Raw genomic sequence first — 8583 nt, forward strand, 5'->3', positions numbered from 1 at the left:
AATATTGGGGAAGTAACAGTGAGAGTGAGCGACAGAGTGTCAGGAATACCGTTTGTTCTTGTAGTTGGGATCCAAGATGGGAGAGGCACACCTTGTGGTGGAGAAGACAAAGGAAGACTAGGAAACTGGGGAGTTAAAAGAAAAAATACCCAGGAATTTTTCCAGACAGTGTAGTAACAAGATCCCATGAAATAAGTTGCAACAGGAAGGAAAAACGAAAAAAAGAGACAAAGGAGTTAATGTTCAGTTACCTGACACCCTGTTTGATGTAACGGTGCAGGACACAAAACCTGAACAGACAGAGGGTCAGCCAGAGGTGATGGGTCCCAAAACGCTAATGGACTTAGAACAGACGCACACACACACACACACACAAAGAAAAGGAATTTAAATATATTGTCGAACGTTATTAATGTAAAGATAGAATCCTAAAATTAAAATGGAGCCCACGACATGTTAGTGCAGAAGGGAAATGGCCTGAGGTGCACCGGATTGTGTTACCGGTAGCATGCAGTGTTATGGGTAGCACATGAACTAACTGAAGGTGGTCACCTAGGTAAACAGAAGACTCAGGCTAAGGTACAGAAGCATTTCTAGTGGCCTGGAATGCTCAAGGACATGTTTAATCTTTGTTGTACATGTCAAACATGCCAAATGGTAGGTAAGTCACAGACAGTAATAAAACAGCACCTTTGTCAACAATTCCTGCATTCGAAGAACCTTTCACGTGGGTTATAATTAATTGTGTAGCTCCCCTTTCTAAAGTAAAAGTGGAAACCAATATTTTCTGACCATAATGGATGTGTCCACCAGATTGCCAGAGGCAATTCCCATATAAAGTGTTCAGACAAGAAGGGAGGTGGACGGGTTGGTAGCTTTCTTTACTCGCTGTGGGCTAAGCAGTGAGATTCAGTCAGACCAAGGGTCTCATTTTACTGCTCAACTGTTCAAGGAAGTCATGGATACCTTAGGTATTCAGCATTTCAAATCAAGTGCTTCCCATCCTGAATCCCAGGGAGCCTTGGAAAGGTAGCATCAGACACTGAGGGCCATGTTAACAGCGGACTGTCACGATTACCCTAATGATTGGGGTAAAGGTGTCCCATTACATTGTTTACCATCGGAGATGTCCCAAATAGAACTACTCAGTTTACTTCCATTGAATTAATATTGTACATGAAGTGAGAGGTCTTTGAAATTAAGTCAATATAAAGCGACAAGACTGAAGTCTGCGATCTCACAAATGGATTATGTATCTGAGGTCAGGGAGAAATAAGATGGAGTAGTTGAGTTAGTGAAACAGCACCTGAAGAGGGCACATTGTAGAGTGAAGCAGGTGGCAGATAAAACCTCTGAAACTTTGACGATTTCCAAAGTTTGTGAGAAGATTTGTAGCTCGGGTGCTCGTTGTTGTGTTTCTGTTCGCCGAGCTGGGAGTTTTTCTTGCAGACGTTTCGTCCCCTGTCTAGGTGACATCTTCAGTGCTTGGGAGCCTCCTGTGAAGCGCTTCTGTGCTGATTCCTCCGGCATTTATACTGGTTTGAATCTGCCTCTTCTGGTTGTCAGTAGCTGTTCGCTGCAGTGGCCGGTGTATAGGGTCTAGGTCGATGTGTCTGTTAATCGAATTCTTGGATGAGTGCCATGCTTCTAGGAATTCCCTGGCTCTTCTCTGTATGGCCTGTCCTATAATAGTGGTGTTGTCCCAATCGAATTCATGTTGTTTGTCATCTGAGTGTACGGCTACTAGGGATAGCTGGTCGTGTCGTTTCCCGTGGGGATGACGGATTAGTTTTGCCACCAATGGTAGAAAATCCCTTCAAAGCCAGGTTTAGTGGCCCCTTTAAATATTTTTTAAAAATTCTGAGTCAGTTAAACTATCTGGTAATGATCCCGGACATGACAAAAACGTTGTGGAGCATGTTTTGTGAATGAATAATGCACCATCCACATTTAGCACTCAGGAACAAAGTTGTGGCCAGATGACCAAATTATGTAGTTTATCTGTATGATGTAGTGATCTTTGGCAAGTGATTGAAAGCTCACATGTTACAGTTGCCAGAGTATGTTGAACGATTACAAGAAGCAAACTTGGTAATAAACTTAAAGAAAACAGAATTCGCAAAGGCAGAGGGGACGTACTTAGGGCATTGTAAATGGCAGGTTGACCCCATGGAACACAAAGACGAAGCGCTTTGAGAAATTTCCACGACCATCCTCGGAGAAAGAGGTGCTTCGATTTTTGGAACTGAGTGGATTCTATCGGAAGTTTGTTGCAAACTTCAGCAGTGTTTGGCACCACTGCTGGATTTATTAAAGAGGAACACAGAATTGTGGTGGACAGAACAATTCCAGGAGGCATTTGAGAATTTTAAAGCCGGATTAATCACCAGCACCAGTTTTAGCTACACCAAATATTTTGAAACCCTTTGAAAATTGTGTCTGATGCTCGGGATATAGGGGTTGGAGATGGATTGATACAGAAAGATGATGATGGAATTGAATGGCCAATTAGCTACTTGTCGAAAAAATATCCAGAAAAAAAATACAAAATCTCCATTATTATCAAGAATGATTGAGTTTCGTACTGGCCTGACAATATTTTAATGTTTATATGAAAACACAAATTCTCGGAGATGGTTGTGGACAACGACAAATCCCTCACATTTTTTTGGAATATTTTAAGACCAGAATATGAGACTATTTCATTGGGATCTTATGTTACCGACTTTGAACTTACAAAATGTACATGCCGTGGGTCCTAAAATGTGACAGTAGATGTGTTATCGCGATTTAAAGGAAAACGTTTCCATAAGATTTGACTTATTCCAGTGTTTTATAGGTGTGCAGAATTAATAAGAATGGTATAACTGAGATTAATAATGGCATTTCATAATAATGGGATTAATAATTAGAGGAAAAGGAATGATGACATCTTTTCATTCTGATGGTTCATTTTCTTTTCCGAAGCGGGGAGATGTTATGAAGCCAAAAGCATGTCTGGTCACTTTAAGACAGAACGGGTCTTGCTGAACAGAAAGTACAGCCACAGATGCCAGTTAAATGTCAGGCTGTTTCACATGTCACCATGAGCTGGGAAATGGATACCTGTGTTTTGGTTGCTGTTTTGACAGCAATATAAATGCAACCAAAGAGATTAAATAACGTTCAGGATACCAGAAGCCAACGGGATTTGAATATTATTGTTTGCACTCTTGGAAAGCAATCCATTTATGAGAAATGTTGTATCATGGAGAGTATATAAACCCGGCATTTTGAACACTAGATGGAGAGCCACTGCCAACCAACAGCAGAGTAACTGCTGTACAGCAGAAGTGCTAACTGGCTATCTCAAACATTCTCTATCAAGGATACATATTCATGCCATACCTACTTGCAGTAAACAAAGCATGGCCCAGGGAGATCAGCAGCTGGAAGAGTGAACACAGCGAGGAAGATGGAGACTGAAGATTGTCTTGAGATTGTAATGTTTCATATGTGGGTTGTTGGAACAGCATAATTTTACAGAGTTGGAGTCAGATAGTAAGTAGTTAAGAAAAGAGGAGCTTGTATTTGTGAATAGTTGTTTAGTGTTCACTATTAACGTTCAGAAAGAAACATGTTAATTTTTGTTTAAATAGTGGAATGTAGGAGATTTGTGGTACTCATATTTTAACAGATTACGAGGTGAGGCGAGCTTTTCTGGGTGTTTGGTTTTAATTAACAGAGGGGTTCAACTCCACCTTGTAAATATCCAACCACGCAAACCCCATTTCCCTGCAGTTGGTCCATATCCTTCCATCATTTCCTATCCACATATTTATCCAATTGCTTTGAAATCTTGTTAATGTTCCCACCTCAACCACATCTGCTGGCAGCTGATCCACGTACCAGCCTCTGTGTGAAGAAGTGGCCCCTCAGGTTCCCTTTTATTCCTTCTCCGTCAACCTTAAACTGATCCTCTCTCGTCTTCAATTCTCTAAACCTTGGAAAAAGACGCAGAGCATTAACCCTATCCATACCCCTCGTGATCTTAGACAGCTCTATAAGGACTCCTCAGTCTCCTACACTCTAAAGAAAAGGAACTAGCTTGTCAAACCTCTCCCTATAACTCAGACCATTGGGTCCTGGCAACGTCCTTGTCAATTTCTTCTGAACTCTTTCTAATTTCATAATATCCTCCCCATAACAAGGTGACAAAAACTGAACACAATATTCCAAGTGCAGCCTGACCAAAGTCCTGTGTAACTGCAACATAAATTCCCAACTTCTATACTCAATATCATGCCTGATGAAGGCCAGTGTGCCAAAAGCCTTCTTCACTTCCCTGTTTACCTGTGACTCCACTCTCAGAGAACCGTGCACCTGAACCCCAAGGTCTCTCTGCCCACTACACTACTTTTCAGGTCCTCCTATTCACCATGAAACTCCTACCTTGATTTGAGTTTCCAAAATACAAGACATCACACAGCTATATGAAATTCCTTTTGCCATTTCTCGGCCAACTTTTCCACCTGATTAAGGTCCTGCTGCAATTTCTGATAAACTTCCTCACTGATCATGCTCCCACTTATTTTAGTGTCATTTGCAAACATACTAATCATGCCTTGTACATTCTCAACCAAATCATAGATAACAAACAGCAATGGACCCTGCCTCCAGTCTGACAAGCATCCTTCCACAAAACTCTCCGAGTCCTACCATCAAGCCAACTGTGTATCCAATTAACCAGTTCCCCCAGCATTCCACGTGATGAAAACTTCCAGAGCTGCCTGCCATGTGAAAACTTATCAAAGGCCTGACTGAAATCCATAGAGACTACGTCTACCACTCTGTCCTTATCAACCTTCTTGATCACTTCATCAAATAACTCTTAACAAATTTGGGAAGCATGATCTCCCACTCACGTCTATGCTGACCGGTCCGAATCAAACCCTGTGTAAGTAATGGGTGCAGTCAATTGTATGCTGTCCTTCATTGTAAGATGATTCGAGTACATAAGTAAAGCCATCTTCCTGGTATTGTAGAGCCTTGCTGAGAGAGCATTTGGGGCAATCTGCAAGATTTGATCACCTTTGTAAGGAATGATCTCCTTACCACAGACACCGATGATGGTAACATGAGGATAGAGTAAAGAAGCTGAGTGTTTAATCTATAGATCTGTGAGAGACGAAGAAATGGTGAAACATGAGGAGTGGCAACGATCACTTATTTCCAAAAGAGACATTGGTAGGGTAAGAAATTCCATACATTAACCAGGTTTGATTGAATTGATATATTGCCATGTGTACCTCAGTACAGGGAAAATTGTTGGTTCATGAGCAGTGGAGGCAGACCATAGTAAGCATGGACAGGCAGATCATAGGGTGGAAATAGGCTTGGACAGAGTAAGGCATACAGGTTACACTGCACAGGACATGCACTCGACAAGATCGACATGAACACGGTCAGCATTATTTGAACTTAGAGAGTCCATTCATCAGTCTAACGTGACTTTCCTAATAGGTTATATGCCTTAATGAACTCTCTTCATGTTATTGTGCAGTCGGCATGTGACCCTGTACTGAACGTCAGGTTGTTCACAATCCCCAACAGCAGCTACAATACCTTCATTCTGAAACAGGTAGCCATTCCCACCAGCTTCCGCCCTATATAGAGAACAGCAGGCTGTCTTCTCTGAGATGAAAGGTGCCTTCTTGAGACTTCACACAAGGCTTCTCTCCTCACCACTAGAAAACCACGTTAACGTCCCACGTGTGTATCATGAGCAACGGAGCCAGGAGGAAGAGCGTGGAGCAGTCTGTCTTTGCAGCCTCTGCTCCACTTGTTCATCATGTTAGAGCATCAATTAGGAGACAATGAGGACTGCTGATGCTGAAGATCAGAACAAAGAGGGGATTTCTGGAAAAGCACAGCGGGGCAGGCAGCATCTGAGAAGCAGGAGAATAGACGTTTTGGGCATAAGACATTCATAAGGAATCAGCATCAATTACCTCATTCTGTCCCTATGTAAGGACGTTGAGGTGGGAATGGCTTCCTACTGTTCCTGTGAAAGTAACTCAAGGGGCTGAATGGCCTCATCCCATTGCTGTGTAAGTGACCATAGGGACTGAATGGCTTCGTCCTCGTCCGAATGGACAGGGCCAAGGGCCGGATTGGGTTACCCCTGGTTCCTGCTTGACAGCTCGATGTGCTGAGAAGTGTGATGATGCTGCAGCATTAAGAGGTTATTTTGTCTTGGTTTCTTATAGGTGAGAGATTTAACGACCATTACCAAGCTGGCTAGTTAAGGCCACTTGAGTAAACAGCGGGGGATGCCTTGGGTTTATTTTAATGCAGACTGAATGGGTGTGGCCAGCTCTCACAGATTAGGATCTCTGGGTTTTGGTTTCTCAGTGACATCAGAAATTATTGGGTCTGCACAGAGGTGGAAGCTTCAGTGAATGTTTCCTGTCTGCTACTCTCCCTGAATTTTCCTTTGATGCTGTTATTAATTCCGGGATTGGAGAAATATTTGTGACAATCTGTGTCAGAATATTCCTTTTTGCCAGGGGCTGTGTTTGTGGGATTTTCCTACATTGGAACAGTTCATTAGTAATAGTTCCTAGATCCATTATTCCGTTAACTTGGCCAATAGAATTAAGTTATTCTAGATTCCTCTTTCTTTGGTTTCATTTTATCTTTTGTATTTAAATAAATGGTGTTTTGCTTCAAACCAAGTAGTTTGACCAGTCACATTGCATCTGGAACAGACACTTTACATTTCCCTTAAAATAAAAAATAATTCTAGACTACCACCTTCAAATATTTTCGAAGGGCTCTGGTGTAGCCCATCACACTGGACTCCTTCTCTTCCTGAGTAATAGGCTGGAGGCACTGAATGGGCTGTCCCTGTTCTTCACTGAAAATGTGTTGCTGGAAAAGCGCAGCAGGTTAAGCAGCATCCAAGGAGCAGGAGAATCAACGCATCGGGCATGAGCCTTTCTTCAGGAAAGAGCCCTTCTTTCGGGTTCATGCCCGAAATGTCGATTCTCCTGCTCCCTGGATGCTGCCTGACCTGCTGCGAATTTCCAGCAACACATTTTCAGCTCTGATCTCCAGCATCTGCAGTCCTCACTTTCTCCTGTCCCTGTTCTTCTCCAACATTGTCAATGGGCTGAACGACTTTCTCATATTCCTGTGAAAATAACGTGAGATACTGAATGAACTCTTATTTTACTGTGGCAATATGCAGTGCTGTTACATGAATGTTACAGACCCTTTAACAACACAAGCCTCAATGGAATCTGGCTCTTGCTGCTCATGGACACAGACCAGTTCAGGAGCTGACGGGGGACAAAATGTTCTGATCATAGTAGAAACTTCAGTGACCATCCCCACTTCTGATCTTATGGTGGGGACGGTGGGGTCGGGGAGACATTGACGAAGCAGCTGAAGATATTTGTGAAGAGGAAGCTCCCCTGAGGATCTCCCACAGAGGTGACCCAGGACTGAGATGATGAACATCTTCCTTTGTGCCATGTTTGACTCCAAACATTGGAGAGTTTACTCTGATTCCCATGACATCCAGTTTTGTTTAGCTCCTTGATGTCGACAAAAGCCAACCACTGCTTTGATATCAGAGCCAGTCATTTTCACCTGAACCCTTGAGCCAACCTCTTTCGTACACATCAATAGGCCATGGTAGAGGAGCAGCACGTGTTTTCTTCAAACAACTGGTATTGAATGTCAGGATTTCTCTTCTCAGGAGTCTTGGGGAGAAAGATGGCTGAAAGTATTTGAAGAGGAGGTAGATGGCAATTTACCTGTCAGAGAGTTGAGAGCGATGAAGAATTGGGTATAAAATAGGATTACAAACCGAGAGCAGATCAGCCAAGATCTTAGTGAAGGGCAAGGCAGGCTTGGGGAGTAAACGACCTGCTCCTGTTTCTGATGCTGTCACATTCTGTTATTGAAAAGTTAGTGGGTGTTATTTTCATGAATGTTCTGTTATTGAATATTGCAGTCCGGAAGACCAGATGATTTCGTAAGCCATCTCTGGTGAGGTATATGGGCTGTATTCACAGTGAATCTTAGTCTAAAACATGACCAACAAATGAAGCACAAGTTGCAGATAGGGGAAGCTCTGTGAAGAGAGATGAGGGGACGCTTTCATACCCAACCTCGATTTTCCAATTATATTTCCCAAATCATGTCAAAGCGTGTGTGACAGTCTTGACAGGCTGAATGGTCTCCTCTGTTTTGTGCATCAGGTTATAGGAGTAAGTGGCCTCCAACTGTCCCTGTCTCGCAAGTTTGAGGGTTTGAATGGAACACAGAAACATGGGAATGAGGGACAAGAGTGGGTCCTTAGATACTTTGACCCATCTCCACCATGAACTAAGATTGTGGCGGATCAGGTTGTGGTCTCAGCCTCAGTTTCCTGTCTGTATCCCAATATCCGTGATTCACTTCCCTGTCAAATATTTAGCTAATGCAGCTTTCAATCAATGTGAACATAGAGGAACGATAAACTTCCAGTGAAGAGAATTCCCACTTGAAAGGTACTTTCGGAATTTTTCATCATCCCTCTTATAGAATCAAAGA

Source organism: Hemiscyllium ocellatum, chromosome 38, assembly GCF_020745735.1.
Source record: "Hemiscyllium ocellatum isolate sHemOce1 chromosome 38, sHemOce1.pat.X.cur, whole genome shotgun sequence".
NCBI lineage: Eukaryota > Metazoa > Chordata > Chondrichthyes > Orectolobiformes > Hemiscylliidae > Hemiscyllium > Hemiscyllium ocellatum.